At 40.6% G+C, this 20158-nt stretch overlaps 1 protein-coding gene and 1 long non-coding RNA gene across 4 annotated transcripts in view; both read right to left on the reverse strand.

Annotated features, from left to right (window-relative positions):
• The window catches only part of LOC309642402, a 229856-nt gene that overhangs the window by 197707 nt on the left and 11991 nt on the right, over positions 1-20158 (reverse strand). The gene's annotated exons all lie outside the window — the stretch shown is intronic.
• PCGF5 (polycomb group ring finger 5) overlaps positions 1-20158 on the reverse strand; it is a 115240-nt gene that overhangs the window by 69646 nt on the left and 25436 nt on the right. The window lies entirely within an intron of this gene.

The raw sequence follows: 20158 nt of genomic DNA on the forward strand, positions 1-20158 counted from the left end.
TACGCTAAAGGGACAAACCAACCAAATTTTCTTTTCTCCCTTGAGAGGCAGAAAAAACTAGCTGTGTTTTCCTCACTGTGATGTCAACAGTTGGCTGGAGCAAGTTCCACTTATACTGGAAGAACAGAGAATGGAACTAAAATAGGCACAGACTATAAGGAAAAACTGGATTTACTCCATCAGGGCTACCATAGTTTAAAACATCAGTACAGAACCACAACTGTTATTTTGAGAGGTCAGATTAAATCCCTGAAGATCATAAATGCACAAATGACTTAAATGCAGAAACTCAGAAACTTAGAATATTCCATCAAATCTGAATGTAGATGATTCTAAGTTAGAAGTGACAATAGAAAAATTAGGACAAAAATGTTCTATCCAAAAAAAAAAAGATATGAAATTCAATTGGGGCAAATGCAATATAGAAACTTAGTGACATCGACATTCAAATATCAGAGAAAAGCAGGCACACGAATTGAAAAAAGTCCTAACTTTACAGGTAGCTGTGGTTTAGAAGAAAGGACACTGTACCCAGAGTCAAGAGAACCTGGTTTTAGTATGAACAAGTCCCTTAACTTCCCTTGGCTTCATTTTCTTCCTATGAAAATTGAGACTAATATTACCTTAATCACTGGCCTACAGGGAAGATTTTCTCTTATACTTGTGCATTGTTATAATGAGCATATATAAGATTACATGAGATAAGTGAGAAATTTTTTTGTAAGTTGTAAATGATAAAGGACTGCAAAAATATAAAGAATAAGTAGGAATTCTGTGGACCACCAGCAGTTGAATAGTACCTAGTGATCCTGTCCCACCCAACAGAGGCCCTGATAGTAACATATATCCAAGAATGTTTGTAGAATGAGTGAGACACTCCTGGCAGGGCAGTGGAACCAGGACACAGCATAAAGTAAGGCATGCAATGGTCAGAAAGCACTCCTTCCTCTGAGCTCAATACTCATCACACTCGATTTTTACAAAAAAGATGGGGAAACCTAAATAATTCACTGAGCAATTCAAAGTTGTACAAAGAAAACTAGTTCCACAAAAATGCTTAATAATTTGGGTTAGTTCAACATTGTCGAAGTGGTATGTTAAATCTTCGTTCACTCCCCTTGAATGAAGGGGTAGCAAAAATGTTTTCCATTAAAATGCAAATTCTCCAGGCAGGGTCATAATTAAGCCCTTATGAGCCATCTCGAGCTATCTGTTCTCAGCTAACGGGGATTAGTAGGATTCTTAGTCCATAGGCAGGGAGAACAGACAGGAAGGACATGAGGCTCTAGTTACGAGTTAACACTTTAGCAGGGTATTAACTGTAACACTTTGCTGGCTGGGAGGCTGGGGAGCCATCAGGAGGAAGGACAGCAGATCTGAAAAGAGGAGGATGCCCAACCACCAAAGACACTCTCCTCTCTTGTGCTTCACAGTTCCATCGTGGACTAAAAACAAAAACAAAAAAGGACCTTTTGAAAACAAAAGGCAAGTTAGTGTCTTCACACTGTCTTGAACTATTCAAAGACTTAATGACTAAGATACTGAACAAGTTTTGTCCAGGTTTGCAGAAAAGCTAAGAGAAAACCGGCTTTAATTAAAGCAGTGGCGGGGAGGGAGGGATTAGCTATAGTATTAGATAGGCATTCTTAATTCTTGACCTGCAGGATGACAAACCCTGTAATAGTCTCAGAAGCTTCTTGATGGTTCAAGAAGAGAGAAACAGTATTTGTCTTCAACGGTTCCTTCATTTCTGTCTGTTGAAAGGGGTTCTCCCGGATGACTGGAAAAACTCCTGCCAGTTATCAAACCTTCTTTTGATACCTTCTTGAAGAGAAGCTGAAAAAAGCACCAGTATCAAAGCGTCTTTGATTAGATGATGAATGAGAACACAAGATGGCTGTATAGAAAACAGTTAACAGAGCATAAACCCCATGAGGGCCAGGACTTTATCATTACTGCTGTATCCCTTGAATCAAGTCTAGAACATAATATGGGACTTCCCTGGTGGTCTGCACTTCCACCGCAGGGGGCATGAGTTCGATCCCTGGTTGGAGTTAAGATCCCACAGGCCGCACGGCATGGCCAAAAAAAGTCTAAAACATAATAGGTTCTCATTAAATATGTGTTGAATGAAGGAATGTATAAGCAAATAAACGAATTCTGACTTCGCAGCCAACTGCCCATGTTCAAATTCTGGTACAATCTCGTACTACTCTGTGTTCTAGGGCAAAGAACTGTTTTCTGCCTCAGTTTTCTCACTGCTTAAATGGATATAAGTACATACCTCAGAGGAATTTTTATGAGGATTATATGAGATACTATAAGTAATGCACTTAGTACATAGTAAGCTAACAAGTGCTTGCTGAGTTAATTTTAAGAATTTCATATCTAGACAAAACAATGAAAACATAGGACATAATTTAAGGCCTGATGAGAAACAAATACTTAGAACAAATGCCTTCATACAGTTTATCTGCTTTTAGGATGTACATGGAGGTAACAGTTAGTCACCTAACTTTCCTACCAGGTGTCCTTCCTCCTCCTCCAAGAATTTTAAAAGATTACTCTCTAAGTGGTAAGTGTGTAAAATATGAAAATCATGGCTTAAATTACTCATCAAGATGAAATCAAGAAATAGGATGTACACAGCAGTGTAGAGTTTTATGAACATTTAAAACTTCAACTGAGTGACCTGGGCATAGTCTCAGATATTAAGAAAAGCTGATCAGCTTACCCTGGTCCAAGACAAGTGGTGAGTCAGTCAGGGAGAAGGCTAGGATTTTCCTGTTTCTGTAAAGCATAGTTCCTTCAATTAAAAAGTTATGGATAAGCTAGTCACAAAGGATGAATATCGTATTTTTCCACTTATATGAGGTACTTAGAGTAGTCAAATTCATAGAGACAGAAAATAGAATGGGAGTTTCCAGGGGCTTGGGGCTGGCGGGGGGGAGCGATGGGAACGAAAAGTTATTGTTTAATGGGTACAGAGTTTCTGTTCGGGAAGATGAAAAAGTTCTGGAGCTCGATGGTGGTGATGGCAGTACAACAATATGAATGTACTTAATGCCACAGAACTGTACACTTAAAAATGGTTAAATGGTAAAATTTGTGTTATGTTTATTTTATCACAATTTTTAAAAAGTTCTGGGAAAAAAGATCTTCCTTTTTTAAAAAAGGAAAAAGAAATCACCAGCAAACAGTAAGACCCTTGGCAAGTCACTCCATGAGCCCTGATCTGCCCATCTATAAAACCGCTTTAGACTTGGGATACATCATCTCTAATGGGCCTTGAAAATCTTCAATTATATGGTTGTACAATTTGGGAGCACTACCTAGAGCGAACTGCATCTGTAATGAGTCAGGTGGGAACATTTTATGCCTCGCGGGCCATATGATATCTGTTTCAACCACGCAACTCTGACCATATAGGGCAAAGGCTTCCAAAGACAGTATGTAAACAAATGGATGTAGCTATTTTCCAATAAAACTTTATTTAAGAAACAGGCAGTGAGCCAGATTTGGCCCTTGGGCTGTAGTTTGCCAGCTCCTGACTTAGAGAATATCTCTGTGAACATGCATAGATGACAGCAATTAAAATCTTACCTATATCCCAGGGTATAGGAAAACTTCTATAGTGGCAATAAGCTTCTGACGACAGTCTCAAACCAAAATGTTTTCAGTGCAACATTTTAAACTAACTTTAAGATTTCTATTTCCCAGGCAATGAGGAGGATATAGTGGCTTAACTGTGAGAAGGGGGTCGTCCTCATCACTGTCATCATCATCAAACAGCTGGGAGAGTTAGAAACAATCTTTTATTCCTCTTTGTAAAGGTTTGCATAATCTGATATTTCTCCTAGGTCACGATGCAGAAAGTTTACCAACAAAAGTAAAAGGAATATTAAACAAAAACATTCTCTCCTGTTTGCCAAAGAGCAGGCTTAGTCTCTCACCTCCGACTTCAAAACACCAAATCGTCCTAGTGGCATTTAAAGAAGTACTTCCCCATTCTACCTGGGATTCTAGAGTGCTGATCTGAGAGAAAACACAGGGCTTCGAGGGGTAAGCTTTCTGCTTACATACTGATGGACAGTGCTGCAAGCTGGCCTGACCCGGGGAAGCCATGCTGGAGTGTGTGTACATGTCATCTTCAGCCTCACTGCGGCCTGGACCCTGGTCTCAGAGGAAGCCCTGAAGGACAGGGAGGTGAGCGTTCACCTTCCCATCTCCTTTGCCCTTTGAAGGACAACAGCTGCAACAAGAGAGAGCACGTCTGAAATAAGAATACTGAGTCTCTGGGAACTAGATCTGGCCTCATAGCCTAGGGACAAGGAGGGATGCTTCGATTTCTACAGATGCTAAACAAAGAAATTTACACAGCCCAAGAGTTTCAAAGTACTTTTCACTCAAGTCATCAAGACTGAGGACCATTCACTACTATATTGTTGAATTACAAAAGGGGAGGCTTTGACATTAGATCATGTAAATGCCCACATTTTTAATTTACTAAATTAAGAACACTGCAGAAAAGTCCAAGGAAGAGACGTAATTACATGTATTCATTTATGCTTTTAAAAGGTAAGTTTTGTCAAGAATTGTTCTTGATTTGAACAACTTACAATGATATTTCACTTCCTAAAATTTAAGAAGGATGATACTTATCACAAATACTGACAAGGAAGTTAAGTGGAATTTGATGATTATAAATTAGTAAACCACCATTTCCTTTACAGTATTTCCTGAACAATTTGTTCTTCAACCCTCTTTACCAATGAAGCCTGAAGTTTTAGGTGAAGTACTCATTTCTACTGGAAAAGGAAAGAATTTCTGTAGTTAGAAACTGAATTTATTAGCATTGGCATGAATGCTTGTATGAAGCCTTTATGTCATATAAGTTAATGCACTTTAGAAGTATCCAACAATCGGGGCTTCCCTGGTGGCGCAGTGGTTAAGAATCTGCCTGTCAATGCAGGGGACACGGGTTCAAGCCCTGGTCTGGGAGGATCCCACATGCCGCGGAGCAACTAGGCCCGTGAGCCACAATTACTGAGCCTGCGCATCTGGAGCCTGTGCTCTGTAACAAGAGAGGCCGCGATGGTGAGAGGCCCGCGCACCGCGATGAGGAGTGGCCCCCACTTGCCGCAGCTAGAGGGGGCCTTTGCACAGAGGCGAAGACCCAACGCAGTCATAAATAAATAAATGAATAAATAAATTTAAAAGTTGACATTTATAATACCCATACTCAACAACAATGTGAACATTTCATACTTTTGTACTTTATTCATTAACGTCATTATTTTAATTGCCACGTTAAAGATTAAATATTACATGTTAAACATCTGCACAGATTTCTTCTAAATGCCTGTTATGGGTTGAATTGTGTGCCCCCAAAAGATATATATAAAAGTCTTAACCCCTGGAACCTGTGAATGTGACTTTATTTGGAGAAAAGGTCTTTGACGGTATAATCAAGTTACAATGAGGTCATACTAGAGTAGTTGGGCTCTTACTTTAAGAGGACTAGCGTACTTATGAGAATAGGGGACAGACAAACAGGGAGAACATCATGTGAAGACACAGAGGCGCAGAGAGAAGACGGCCACATGGCGACAGCAGCAGAGTTTGGAGCAGCAGCAGCAGAACTGCACGCCGCAGGGGAGGGAACTTCTCTCCAGGCGTGTTTCCACCGGGAGGGACTACAAGCCAGCTACCACTGGGTTAAAGAACTCAAGGACACTGATCAAATTTCGGATCATGGCTACAGGACATGAGAGAGGATCTGTCCAGGCACACGTAGAAGGATTTAGAAACAAACAAACAAAGAAACAAGAAACCCAGCACTGAGAATCCACTTGAATTGGTTACCATATTTCCAGTAGTACTGACTGGCAGACAGCCATGACGGACAAACGGATGAATGGACTGACCAAAAGGCTAACACGTGTGGAGACACATGGGGTATAGGAATGGAGCTGAGAGAAAGCTAAGGGTGATTACGTTAGGGTCTGAGGAAGACAAAGAAGGGGTCAACTGAACTGACAAGCAAGGGAGGAGTAGTGAATCCCCATTCACATTCATGTAATCTTCCCAAGTGTACAAGCCAGAATATGGTTGTTTTAAAATCAATTTATACTGCACTTAATTCTAGATATTCTTTTTGATCAGTTCACAGGAAATCTGATATAGATTAGTATTTACAATATCTGGCATAGAATTAATTTGTGCTACATATAACCAAACAGTTACAGAGATTACTTGATACATATATACACAAACACACATGTACACACACATATGCATGGTATATTTTAAAGACTGCATGGGCTAAGGACTAGAGAGATGTATTTCTTCAAACAGTAGACTCACACTCACTTTTATGCTTTATAAGAGACAAATATCAAGACTAATTAACAGCTGATGATGCCAGTCAATGCCTGCATTATGTTTGCAGCAATGTATCAGAACTACTAGCATTTGTAAACCTTGACCCTGGAAACCATTTAAACTGCACATAAGAACACTCTATACCACATATGGTAACATCTATAATATTCAGAATCAAAATATAGACAAGTAGCACTTAGGAAGTAAAACTTACTGTGATAAACAAAAATGTGAGTGTTCTGCAGCGTTATCCTTTGAAGATACTGTTTCTTCATGTAGTATAATGCTCATGCTGTAAGTTTTCTCATACAGTTTCTACCATGAAGATATAGGACTGAAGTGCAACTTATATCTTTACAACGACAGATGACACCAAGCTTAGTAAAAATGCAAACTTCCTAGTACAACGATGAATTCAGCTTATTTTCAGCTAAAGGTTTTATAGTTAAAAGAAAGAAAAGCTTCAAGAAAAGGCATGAAACAGAATTCTTGTTTTTATATAAGGAGCTGCCTTCCATTTTCTTACCCACCCAAAGTGTAAAGACCACAGACAGAAGTAGCATGCATGAGTTAACCGCAGTTAGACACTACAATCCTTGTAGGGATATTCATAGTTATTTTCCACTTTGAGTTATTCAGATTCAGCTCTCTATCTCATCCCTGTCAGCACAGCAGCCTCTGGGTACACAGTACAAAATATTAACCAAGTGGGGACAAAAAAAAAAGCAAACAAACTTCCAGTTACTTCTGGCCCAATAGTTCATTTCCTCTAACCAACCAGCGTAAGAGTTCCCTGTGGCCGTTGAGGGGCGCTGCCAATTACTCTGACCAAATCATTCCTGAATGACTGTCAAGCATGATCATTCCTAAAAATCTGTGAAATGGAGATGTGGTGGGAACGGAATGGCCTCACCCAACCCGTCATCCTCTATGCTTTCCTGCTCCTTCTTGTACATAAAGGCTGGAATTCGGTGACACCTTTAAAATCCTATCTCAGATGCCATCTAGGCAAAAGGCAGCCCCACGAACCCTCCTCAAGCTTCACTCAACCTATCCTACAGGTCAGAGTCAGCTTTCTAAAGCCACTGCTTCTCTCCCTTGGTCAACAACAAATAATGTAGTGAGCTCTACCAAGTACCCAGCAATGTCCTCATCTAACAAATGAAACCATGGCACAGAGAGTTTGCATAACAACTAGGACCGTATAGCTCACGATGGATGGAGGAGGCGTGGAACCCCGCAGGGCAGTTCCAGGACTGCTCTGGTGCTGCTGGACCACCTTCCACACCACTTTGCCCTGCATAAGCACAGCACCTCTGGAGCCTGGAACCAGACAACCTCCATCACCCTAGCCCCACTCTCTCCGACACAGCACCTCCCTCCACAGCCGCAGCGAGCTTCTCACTGTCCCGCAAACACAATGTGAACACCAACCTCTAACCCTGGCTTATTTGTACCACTCCCCACCAAATGGGAGGCTCTAGTTCCTCCTCCTCACCATCCAGGAAGGCCAACTACAATTCTACATCTTCTCAAATTGTTCCTTCTTCCAGCCTTCCCACCTCATTTGAGTCTCTCTTTTCTGAGAACTGCCAGAGACCCGTACACCTGATGTTTAGCGAGTTTAGGATGAGTACTGATGTTTGGTGTTTATGTGGTCTACCAGGTCAGGTGGGAAAACACCCTGGAGGCAGGGACAGACAGGACCCAGCATAGGTTCGTGAACCGAGCAGATGCTCAATACATGCTGCTGATTTTATAACAACCTCACGGCAATACACTAAGTAAAATGAATGCAGCACCCTGTCATGAAACACCTGGGAAATCATCTCAAGACTTTTGGGGCACAAGTAAAGGCGCACATAACTTCCAGAGTGTTCTTCAACTGAACAACCGATTTCCCCAGCTGATCATGCCAACTAAGAAGGCATTTCTGTGTTTAGATAGCACCAGTCTATGCATATGTGAGAGTGTAAACAGCCAGGGACTGACACTCGAGCAGTGTTCAAACACAGCACTGGAAAGAGAACGAGGGATCCCAGTTTGTTGGAATCAAAATGATGTTTTGAAAAGGCTGACAAGATGGAAAATGAAAATCAAATGCACCCAGTTGCCGTTCTTTTTCGCTCTGGATCATTTACTTAACAAACTCTTCCTAGTACCTACACGTTAAACACTGTTTGGGACGCTGTGAAGGATGCTGTCATAGTCCCACACAGGTTTTGGTGAAGCAGCTCACCTGAGAATTTTTCAATGTCAGAATGAGCTATTTATGCTTTTACATTTGAATGAGGTGAAACTTGCACTCTGAATATCATCAGAATTCAAACGCAGTTTTGAGAAGTTATAAAAATACACAGAGATATGGGTCAGAATCTGAAGCATTTCTGATTTTCCGTGATTTTTTTAAAGAGTAACTCACAGGAGAGGGAAAGAGAGGGACCAAACAGCAGAAAGCAGGTGTGGTCTGATCGGTACCAGGTGTCTAGCACGAGGCACTAGGATAGCCTTTCTGCTTCCCACAGGGCCTTGGCACCCAGCCACGGCCAAGCCCCTGAGTACCCTAACAGCGGACTGCACAGACCGCAGGTTCTGCTGGCCCCATGCTTCTATGGCAACCACTGAACCTCTGTGGGACAATCATCTCTTACTGGGCTAAGCCAATTATACAGCTTGATATTAGAAACCTTCAGGTGGCATACTCTAACAAAGAACACTTAAAGGGTATCTACTTGTTGATATATCTTACTAGGAGATTGCCAGGTTAGCTTTTAGATGTAATGTTTTCATAGTGTGGCTATATTAAATACCCTTCTGTAATACATACATGACTCAGCGGGAGAATAAAATCCCTACTAACTCCGCACAGTTCAAGGAGCACACAAATATGTGCTGTGACCATGAGAGGAATCACAAGAGCAATGGCACTTTCTGGCAGAGAAGGGGGCTCTGACAGCAGGTAGGTTCCTTGCAATAAGGGGAACAGGGCCTAGCACCCCTCAGCAGGGAGGTGGGGGCCAGCCTCCTGGAAAGAAGGGGAAGCGAAGGGAGAGCCCTGGGATGTACGAAGTTGTAAACAATTCATAAGTGAGAAAGTGCCCAAGCTTTTCTGAAGTCTACTACTATTATCACCTGTCTCCTTAAATGTGAGAAAGAGCAGAAAATACAAATGGTAGAGATTCAAACAAACAAAAACAAACACTCATTTTGGAAATCTTCTGAACTCTGTTAAATTAGCTGGCATGTGCACATTGGTTCCACACTCACTTACTCCCCAAACCTGATCAGTACCTGCTAAATGAGGAAGACTATAACTTGATAACAGCAGGTGTCTTAGTTCAGGCTGCTAGAACAAAATACCATAAACTGGAATGGCTTATAAACAACAGAAACGTTTCTCACAGTTCTGGAGGCTGGAAGTCTGAGATCAGGGTGGCACCATGGTTGGGTGCTGGTGAGAGCCCTCTTCTGGTTTGCAGGTGGCCGACCACGGTTGTATGCTCACACATGCGAAGAGCAGAGTAGAGGAAGCAAGCTCTCTCGTGATTCTTTGGCTGCACTGCAAGGCATGTGGGATCTTGGCTCCTCGACCAGGGTTTGAACCCATGCCCCCTGCAGTGGAAGCCCAGAGCCCTAACCACTGGACCACCAGGGAAGTCCCATCTCTCATGATTCTTATAAAGGCACTAATCCACTCATGAGGGATCCACCCTTAGGACTTAATCTAACCTTAATGCTCTTCCAAAGACCCACCTTTTAACACCATCATATTGGGGGTGGGGAGACATGATTTCGCCACTGGGAACGTTGGAGGACACAAACATTCAGCCGATAAGATTAGGTGTCCTCTGATTTGTCATGCGTCCTCTAAGACCACCATAGAGGGATTCCCACACTTGTAAAGTTCGCTTCTATAAGGAAGACACCATCAATTTTTAATAGGATAAAGTAGGGGAAATATGAAAGTTAGAGGCCAGATGTTAGAAAAAAAAGATTACTGATAAAAATGTAAATAGATTATACAAGATGACTAAGCAGGTACAAAATACCACATACATTTGGAATTTTTATGAATGTAGTGGTCACAAACTGCAGATGGCCAAGGTGCCAACAACCATCTGTCTAGAAATAGCTTTTAATGGGAAAAAGGAAATTATTTGAATAAAGGCCACTGAAATCTACCAATGACAAGAAGCTCATAACTCCAACAGAGGAAAAAAAAAAGGGGGAAGAAAATGAACATTTATATTTTGATGAGGAGAGTTGAAACTACCTATCTCTCCTTGGTATCAATAAAGTTCCATCTGACTAATGGAGAACACCAGAAGAGACACCCTCCACTGAGGTTGTCACTATTTCTCCTGATCCCAGGAATCAGCTGAAGCCAGCTCCCTGGAAGGTCAGGATTTCTAGAGAAATGCAAAAATAAGATGAGTGAGAGGAATACAGCTTTCCTCATCATCATGATTTCTGGGAATCAAGTAGCAGGGGCATGGCTCTTCTCTCCCCCATGCCTACCAGAGCTCATACACTCTTCAAAAGATCAGGCTCTACAACTGTGACCCTATTTCTGTTTCGTAAAGAGGTTCATTTATACCATTTTTTTAGATTCCACATGTAAATGCTATCAAACGATACTTGCCTTTCTCTGACTTATTTCACTCAGTATGATAATCTCTAAGTTCATCTATGTTGTTGCAAATGGCATTATTTCGTTCTTTTTATGGCTGAGTAATATTCCATTGTATATATGTACCACATCTTCTTTATCCATTCATCTGCTGATGGACATTTAGGTTGCTTCCATGTTCTGGCTATTGTAAATAGTGCTGCAATGAACACTGGGGTGCGTGTATCTTTTCGAATTATGGGTTTCTCTGGATATATGCCCAGGAGTGGGATTGCCGGGTCATACAGTAGTTCTATTTTTAGTTTTTTAAGGAACCTCCATACTGTTCTCCATAGTGACTGTATCAATTTACATTCCCACCAACAGTGCAAGAAGGTTCCCTTTTCTCCACACCCTCTCCAGCATTTATTGTTTGTAGATTTTTTGATGATTGACATATACACACTACTGTATATAAAATAGATAACTAATAAGAAGCTACTGTATAGCACAGGAAACTCTACTCAATACTCTGTAATGACCTATATGGGAACAGAATCTAAAAAAGAGTAGATATATGTATATGTATACCTGATTCACTTTGCTGTACAGCAGAAACTAACATAACATAGTAAATCAACTATACTCCGCTAAAAATTAATTGAAAAAGAAAAAATGTCACTAAATTGTAAAAAAAAAAAAATCAGTCTCTTCCATATTAATAAGGGGAATTTTTCATGGTAATACAGGGAGAGCAAGACAGTTTTAAGTCTTCCAGATCAGCCTACAAACCCCTACACCTTTGCTCCTTCAACTGCGGTCCAAAGACCGCCAGCATCAGCACCACCAGGGAGCTTGTTAGGAATGCAGAATCTGGGGCCCCAGGTGATTCGTATGCAATTAAAATTTCAGAAGCACTGTGAATGTACTAAAAATATTTCTTACTCCTGGGATTAGGTATTTCTCCCCACATGCTAGGGGTCAGTGCAGTTAGGCCAAGTCTAGGACGATCTGAGCATCAAAATGAATGATAGTAAGGGATTATAACACACTGAATTTAAAGAAAAGAAGCCATGAGTCCATATTTATAACAAATGAGTGAACGGGGTAAGTGGAAGCTCTTCTTTACAATGGAAGGCCAACTTATAACTATATAAGTGATGAAAGAGTTAGAAAAATCACCATTTTGCAACTACCATCATTATAATGGTTCAGGCAAAGAATCTCCAGGGATCCTAAAGCCATTAGGTGAACGTTTGTTGGGGGACTAGGATATTTACACAGTTTTGCAGTATCTCTCCACATACTATTTATGAATTACAAAAGGATAAAGGCAACTTTACAGTGGAGAAATCTATTGGACACTACCTAAACCAAGTGATCAAATTTAACATCACTAGGAACGGGACCACCTGACATATGTACCTGCTGAGGCGATGCACTTAGGAGGATACAATAGCACTTATGTAATATTTCTCCCCCCAAATGTAAAACCTGACTCTAATCATAAGGAAACATAAATAAGCCCATATTGAGGGACATTTTACAAAGCAAACGACCTGTACTTTTCAAAAATGTTAATGTTATGAAAGACAAAGAAAAACTGAAAAAGATTAAAGAGGCTTGATAACTAAATGGAATGTGTGATCCCAGGCTTCTTCCTGGATTGAGACTTCCTTCTTGTTGTTATATGGATATTACTGTTAAAGAGTTCATCATTGAGACAGGTCTGCACATTAGCTAATGACACTGTATCAGTGTTACATTTCCAGAATAAGGTAACTATATCTCCTTTTTAGGTGATACAAACTGAAGTATTTAGAGGTGAAGGGTCATATCTGCAGCTTATTCTTAAATAGTTCAGTGAGATCTGTAATAATATGTATATATATAGAGAGACAAAGCAAATGTGGCAACATGTTAACAAACGGCTCATCTAAGTGAAACGTACATGGGTGTTCATTGAACTATTCTGGCAACTTTTCTGTAGATTTTGAATTTGTAGTAATAAAAAGTCGGAAATAGAAAAAAAAAAGTGCAAAAGATCAAAAAGTAATGCAATTAAAAATGGCCTTCATCCTACAACCTTCTAGAAGAGTTAGAATACCACTACCGACTGTACCCTCCCCCACCTAGAGTGGTCTTGAAATTGAATACAGGTAAGTGCCAGGCTGAATAAAACTCCTCTTTATAAGAGTTTTAGGAAAAAGCATTTTCTAGGCTACAAGCCTCTTCTTTGAAAGTGCAGCTCCTAATTCCTTCTACAATGTGCAGGGGGTGTTCCTGACACAGGAAATAGAGCAGTGAAGCAGGCAAAGGGCCTGTTCTCATGGAGCTTACGTTCTGGTAGAAGGAAACAGACAATAAAGAAACAATGTCAGGTAGTAGTTAAGTGCTATAAAGCAAAATAAAGCTGAGAGGGACAGAGACGGAGTGCTATTTAAAACAGATGTTTGGAGAAGGACTCTAGCCAGGTGACACTGAGCAGAGACCTGAATGAGGTGAGGGATTAAACTGTACGGGTGGCTGGGGGGAGTGTATACCAGGCAGAGGGCACAGCACGTGCAAAGGCACTACGGCAGGATGGTGCTCAAGCTGGCGCAGAGAGACTAAGGGGGAGACTGGAGGTGGTGAGGTCATGGAGTCCCTCCCAGACCATCATCAAGACTTTGTTTACTCTGGTACGCTGACTGGGGCCTCCCACCTGTCCATCTTACTCTGGACAGCCAACTACCCAGCCCTGTAATGAAGGGACTGCCGTGGGGAAGCGGCCAAGTGTGCTTGCTCAGCACGAGGCTCAAGCACGCTTCCCCTTTTTGCCAGCCATCTCAGGTTGTTTCTTCCTCAGGCTCCGTACTCAGAAACACTCTGCCTAATTCCTTTCTCCTTCCACTCCCATTTAATCCTCATGCAAAGGTCTCCAAAAGGTTCTCTTTGGGTTGAGAGGTTTAAAAAAAAAAAAAGGAGCCCCATCATAGCTCATCAACCTAAGAGCCATATTTATAACATCCAGTGCTGGTTCTCACAGAAGTCATTATCCCTTCCCAGATGTTAAGTTCTGAAGGGGGCTGAGTCACAACAAAGCATTAGCGCCGTTAGCATAAAAAAAAGTCTTCGAAGATGCCCAGAAAGTGCTTCAGAAAACACTGGCACCTACCTCTCCATTCTCCTTTAATCAAACCTGCTTTTCTTCAAGTTCTGCTGTTAAGCAACTTGAAGGCAGGGGTCATCATGGTCACTCTTTTATTCCTAGTGACAAGCGAGGGACCTAGCATATAGTAGTTCATCAATAAATATTTGTGGGACAGCATTTTATGGGAAAAAGATTAAAAAGCCAATTTCTTATTAATTAAGCTGATGGCGGTTGCCAAAATGTTAATATACTGTACCTTTCATTTCTATTAACTGTAAATATATTGTAACTGATTCAGATGCAGTCTGATGCAGGACGTGGTGCTTGGCACACAGTAGGAACTTACTAGGTATTCGATGGATGGAGGGATGGTTAACTTGATGACCGACCACACATCAGATAGGAGCTGTGTGGGCTGGCCTGTGAAAGCCATCATTTATAATATTTATAACACTGTTTCTAGAGGAAAAAATGTACCTTGAGCTTGGTTCATAACCATTAGTTCATAAATGAACTTCAGAATACAACCTTGTCACTTGTAAAATGGATATCTGGGACGGCAGGTATGTTTTCACTCGCAGACTGTTTATGAGGGATTTAGAGTATCATGACTGATTTGGGGAGGAGTGGCGGATATCTGCTCCCTGTTAGCTGAATGAAGCCAAGTGTATAGAGATTAAATTTTTGTAGTAATTTGGAAACTCAGAAAGAAAGGAGATTGATTTAACAGTATCCTTTCAAACTATTTGGGAGCAACCGTGCTCAAGGATGGATGACATGGAGAATCAAAGAAATAAAGATTTTGCCCAACTTAGTGACTCTAATGACAGACAGAAATATATTAGATGCTTTAAAAACAGTTATATTTACAGATCTGATCTCACTGGACTTGGAAGGACTAGGGTCCTAAACCTGTTTTACATACGATTTGATTTACACCCATAAAATTTTAAAAAGTTGTTTATATAGATAAAAATTACAAACTTACTAGATAATTTAGATATATACTCAATTTAAATATAGCTACACACTCTGAATTTTAAGAAAATCTTCTTTTTTTTTTGGCATTTTATGAAAAAGAAGCTAAAATCTGAACACCAAAGAAACCTTCAACATTGTGCCCAGATAAAGGCAGTTTATTACCTTTCTTGAACTTGGTGACCTACACAGTACCAAATCAATACCAAAAGTACTCATTTTCAGAAAAAGAAACTGAGGCAGTCAAAGGGGAATGGGGTTTAAGGAAGCGAGAGAAAAAGGACACAGGAACAATGAATTGGGAGTGGGGGAACTTTTGCTATGTACAAAAAGTTTTATTCTCTGAGCTATCCCTCTTAGCATTTTCTGGGTTCTTATGTGTGTCACTTTCCAAAACTCCTGAGAGGCAAAGGTTTGCCTGGATAGAAATGGCTCCACCATTTCATATCAATTTATTCTCCATTTTAGTAATTTCCAAACAGCCTAGTTAAAAACAAACAAAAACAAAAACACTGCAGAAAATAAAAGAGTTTGGTACAGATGACTAAGAAGAGAATGTAAAGGATTGTGCTATATGGCTCTATGGTTCTTCTAGCTTGGTAAGGCGCTGGATGAAATGCAGTCAGCATTTGCAGCATTTAAAATCATCTATTATCAAGGTCTAAACACGGTTCTTATTTTGTAATGGAGTGAAAGTGAGTATGTAGTCATTCAATCACCCCACAACTACTTTGCTGCAGGCCTACCCTGTACCAGGCACTGGGCCAGGTGCCTGGAATACACAGGTGAATTAGGCAGACATGGCCCCGTGTTCATGGAGCTTACATTCCAGAGGAACTGAATATTAATTAAACAAATATCTACTAAGTACATATCACAGTTAAGAGGATCTAAAACAGCTGAGAGCAAACTTCTAACAAAAGGAGAAGGGACTAATATAAAAAGTTTTTCATAAAAACCCCAGGATCACATAACTTCAATGATTCAAATGACCTTAAAGGTCATTAAGTTCAATGTATTGTATTATCCAATTCTGGGATCCTGTCTAAGACATCCCTAACAAATAGCCCTCTTCTCTATTGCAAGGTTTGTCAGAATATTCTATAAGGAGTAAAGAATAGAAATGTATACAAATTAAACACTATATTCATAACTTTTTAAAATTTCTTTATAAAAGCCAATAACTAGACATGTTTAAAAACATGTTCTTTAAATTTTATCACTACCTCATTTGTAGTTCTGGTTACACTAAATGGAACACTTTTACAGTTTTTTATGTCATGCTCCATAAACTCAAACACCTTCAATAAACAGTAACTAGTTGCAAAATCACATTATGAAAACTGTTATAAAAGTGTCACGTTAGCTTATATTAACATAACACTCATTTTAGAAATGTGGATCTTACTGAAATCATTAGGTTCACAACTAAACAGCCTAAAAAAAATCAGTTTTAAAGCTTTTGACTACCTACACTTGCTTCTGCTCTTCACAGAATGCCCACATCAAAAGAATGAAAGAGCTATAAAATATATTTCAATTTTGAAATTACAATGTAGAATAAACAAAAATGTTAGAGAAAGCAGGAAACAGTAAGAAAGGAAATTCCCATTAACAGATAGATAGTTTGTTAGGATACACTGTCAAGGAGTTAAAAACCTAAGTCTCATACAAATATAAATTGAGCATGTGTCAAAAATTTATTTAAATCATTAATGATGAAATCAGCAGGATGATACATCCGGTTCAGTAAAGTATAGGAAAGCCTGAAGTATATATAGTCAATGAAAGACAGAATACTGAAATAAGATTGCTAATACATATATAAAACTGGTTAATATGCTATAGGTCAATAAAACTATAACTTTCAGGGTTATCTTCTCCATCAGACAAAAATTATTTGCAAGTTATCAATCTACAATGAACATCGAACTTCACAAAATCTGGGTCCTAATCAATAGTAAACAGTAAGTTAAACAAAGGTACAGTTTCCTAGCAAATTATGTGATCCGTGACTGGCTATGTCTGCCAATGCTTCAGCGTATCACTGAAAGGACATGCAATCACCCGTGTGCCTCATTCCCAAGTGTTGGATGATTTTTCTTAACACTTTAATATGCAGTAAAACCTTGACTATACAAAACCCACATGTATGATCAGTCTTGATAATGGCATGGTCCAGAGACCTAAATTAGCCCTTATAATGCTAGCAGCAAGGCATACACTGGTGGCTGGTAGATGAACACCCCACGCCCCCCGCCAAGGCTGCAAAATCACTCTTTATTTGCTTGCCTGCTTTTATCACACTTGGCCTCTCTTCTTCTATCTCAGAAAATTTGCTGCATACCTTGTGTTGCTTCTAGTCATTTCCACCAACACATTTCTTTACTGTTTATTTTCCTTTAAAAATATCCCTTTGTATGAATACTAATCATGTCAACCTTTTAACCAAAAAAAAAAAAAAAAAAATCTAACTCTTTCAACATAAATACATCTAAAAGTTTGAGTCAGAGTTTGATAATAAGCATCATATTCTATAGCATAACTGGTTAATCCCTCTACCCAACCACCCCTTATTCTAATATTAAAAACCATAATGAAGTATTTGTTATTTAAGATAATAACTTAATTCTCCTAACTGGAAAACAATTAAGAAGGAACTTTCTAAAGGCTTCTTCCTAAGGGGTCAATATAGTAAAAACTTATGGCTCTATATTACATTACAGTTACAGTATCCCTCATTTAGAGCCTTAATAATTTATAGTAATGATGGCTATGCTACAATGTGCCAGATACTGTGCTAAGGGCTTTCCAAATTTCATCCTGTTTAATCCTCACAACAATCTTGTGAACTAGTTTGTATTATCAGCCCCATTTTTCAGATGAAGAAACTGAGTCACAGAGAATTAAATTAACTTTCCCAAGATCACAATGCTGGTGGGATTCATATCCAGGTTATTCAGCTTCGGAGCCCTCCGGTTAAACCACTATGCCACGTCAATGGAGAAGACAGAATTATAAAAACAGATACATTAACAGTAACAACACTTGTATGATACTTTTTATATGTAGGCACTATTCTAAGCAATGAACATACAGAACTTATTTATTTCTCACAATAACCCTCTGGGGTATGATTATTATTTCCAATTTACAGAAGAAGAAATTGAGGCAAAGAGAGGTTAAGTATACTTGCCCAAGGTCACAATGCTAAGAAGATGCAAGGCTGAGACGCAAACCTGGACAGCCTGGCTTCCAAGTCCAGGACCTTCCCCTGACGCCATGCTGCTTCTTGTAACAATTTGAAAAGCATAACACAAGTAAACAGTTCTAACTCTTTAGAACCTCTGAGGTTGGAAATAACCACATTAAAGCACAGACCCATAACGAAATGTTCATTACTATAATCAAAAGTCATCGAGAACAGGTTAAAAGGTTTTCATTCAGCCTTGTTAAGAAGGCAAAGAAGTAACACACTTAAGCAAAATTTCATCCAAGATGAATTTCTAAAAAAATATTTTTCTGGAAAACAAACTCAATACAGAACAAATGAGGTGTTACAGCAGCTTTTTAAAACCTTTCTGTAGAAATTGTTTTTGTTCTTGTAGCTTGGGGTTTCTCAGAATTCCCTCAGGGGCTGTGGGTAGATAGGGAAGGGGAAAAGAGAGGACCCCAGTTCCTCACTCCACCTTCAAGCAAGCAGTTCTGTTTATATTTTTTACATATTGGATTTCCCCATAAACTTTTGCTTTGATGGGACCTAGGCTCCCGTGAGAACTCGGTCTGAGTGGGCAGCCCTTCTCAGCTTCAGAAAGCTTTCCCCATCACTTCCCCAGCATCCCAGAAGGTATATTAATACCTCACAGCATTTCTCCTCTTCCTTCTCGAATCTCATTCTCCCACACGACCTTACCTTTCCATCCTCCTCTGTCAACAATCATCACCACCCCTGCTCACGTTTACCAAACTCCTTCTACACGGCAGGTTCTCGGTTAAATGTTTTCACGTAACTCCTTCACTGACTGTGCTCAACACCCCTGTGAATTAGATTCTACTATGGCCCTACTTTATAGAGGAGCTCACTGTCCAATGGCCACGGAGTGATGGAAGTAGGATGAAAAACTAGACGGCCCACCCGAAGGGCCCCCAACTCTTAACCAGTACGCTATCCTGCCTCTCAGTCAGGAGATCCCTGTTCAAAATTTCCCTGAGACACTGTTCCAGACTCAACCTCTCAAAACCAAACCAAAACAGAACACAAAGCCCCTTTCCTTCTGGAGCAGCCCTTCATAGCAGCACCTCACACAGGCAATGCTCAGCTCTCAGTACAATATCATCTACACACGCTGATGCCGACGCTCATGAAATCATCTTGCGTGTTCTTTCAGACACGCACGTGTGTTTGGCCCTCCAATTAGGCTGTTTCTCAAAACGAGGGACCATCTCCCCTGTGCTTCTACATCCTCACTCTCCTCACTAGATCACCTAGAATGGGTTTGGGCACAGTGTCGGAAGATGTCCAACCCTCAGCGTCAAGAGTCCTGGCCGTAGTCGGGACCCCTGAGTTCTAGTCTCACCTGGGGCAATGCCCTGTGGAAGATGCCGTTGCTGTCCCCCACCCCTCCTGGTCTTCAAGCCTCCCCTCTCCATGCTGCAGGCAGCCTTCTGTGAGCCCTGCGCTTAGGCTGTGGCTCTGAGCGCAGGCTGGGCCGGCTCAGAGAGTGAGCTGGGAATGCAGGGCAGCTAATGCCTCCAGGAAACGGCCCTCAGTCAAGGGCGAATACCCCGCTCCCTTGCCCTTTGGGGAGGATAACGCTCAAGTGTGTGGACTGTTTCCCCCAGTTCCCTCGAGGGACTGAGCTCCAGGTACCCACAGCAGTAATTCTCTTGAAAATGCACCTTGATTTAAGGCTTCCTCCTCTGCCCTGTCCCACTTGCCCACTTCCCTGCTGACATTCCTGGGAGAACCTCTCACATAAACCGCTTACTCTCAAATCCTTGTCTTGGGGTCTCTTTCTGGGGAAGCCAAACTGAGATCTGCTCTCCTTTGTGAC

The sequence above is a fragment of the Balaenoptera physalus genome (assembly GCF_965194825.1).
Source record: "Balaenoptera physalus genome assembly, chromosome: 14".
NCBI lineage: Eukaryota > Metazoa > Chordata > Mammalia > Artiodactyla > Balaenopteridae > Balaenoptera > Balaenoptera physalus.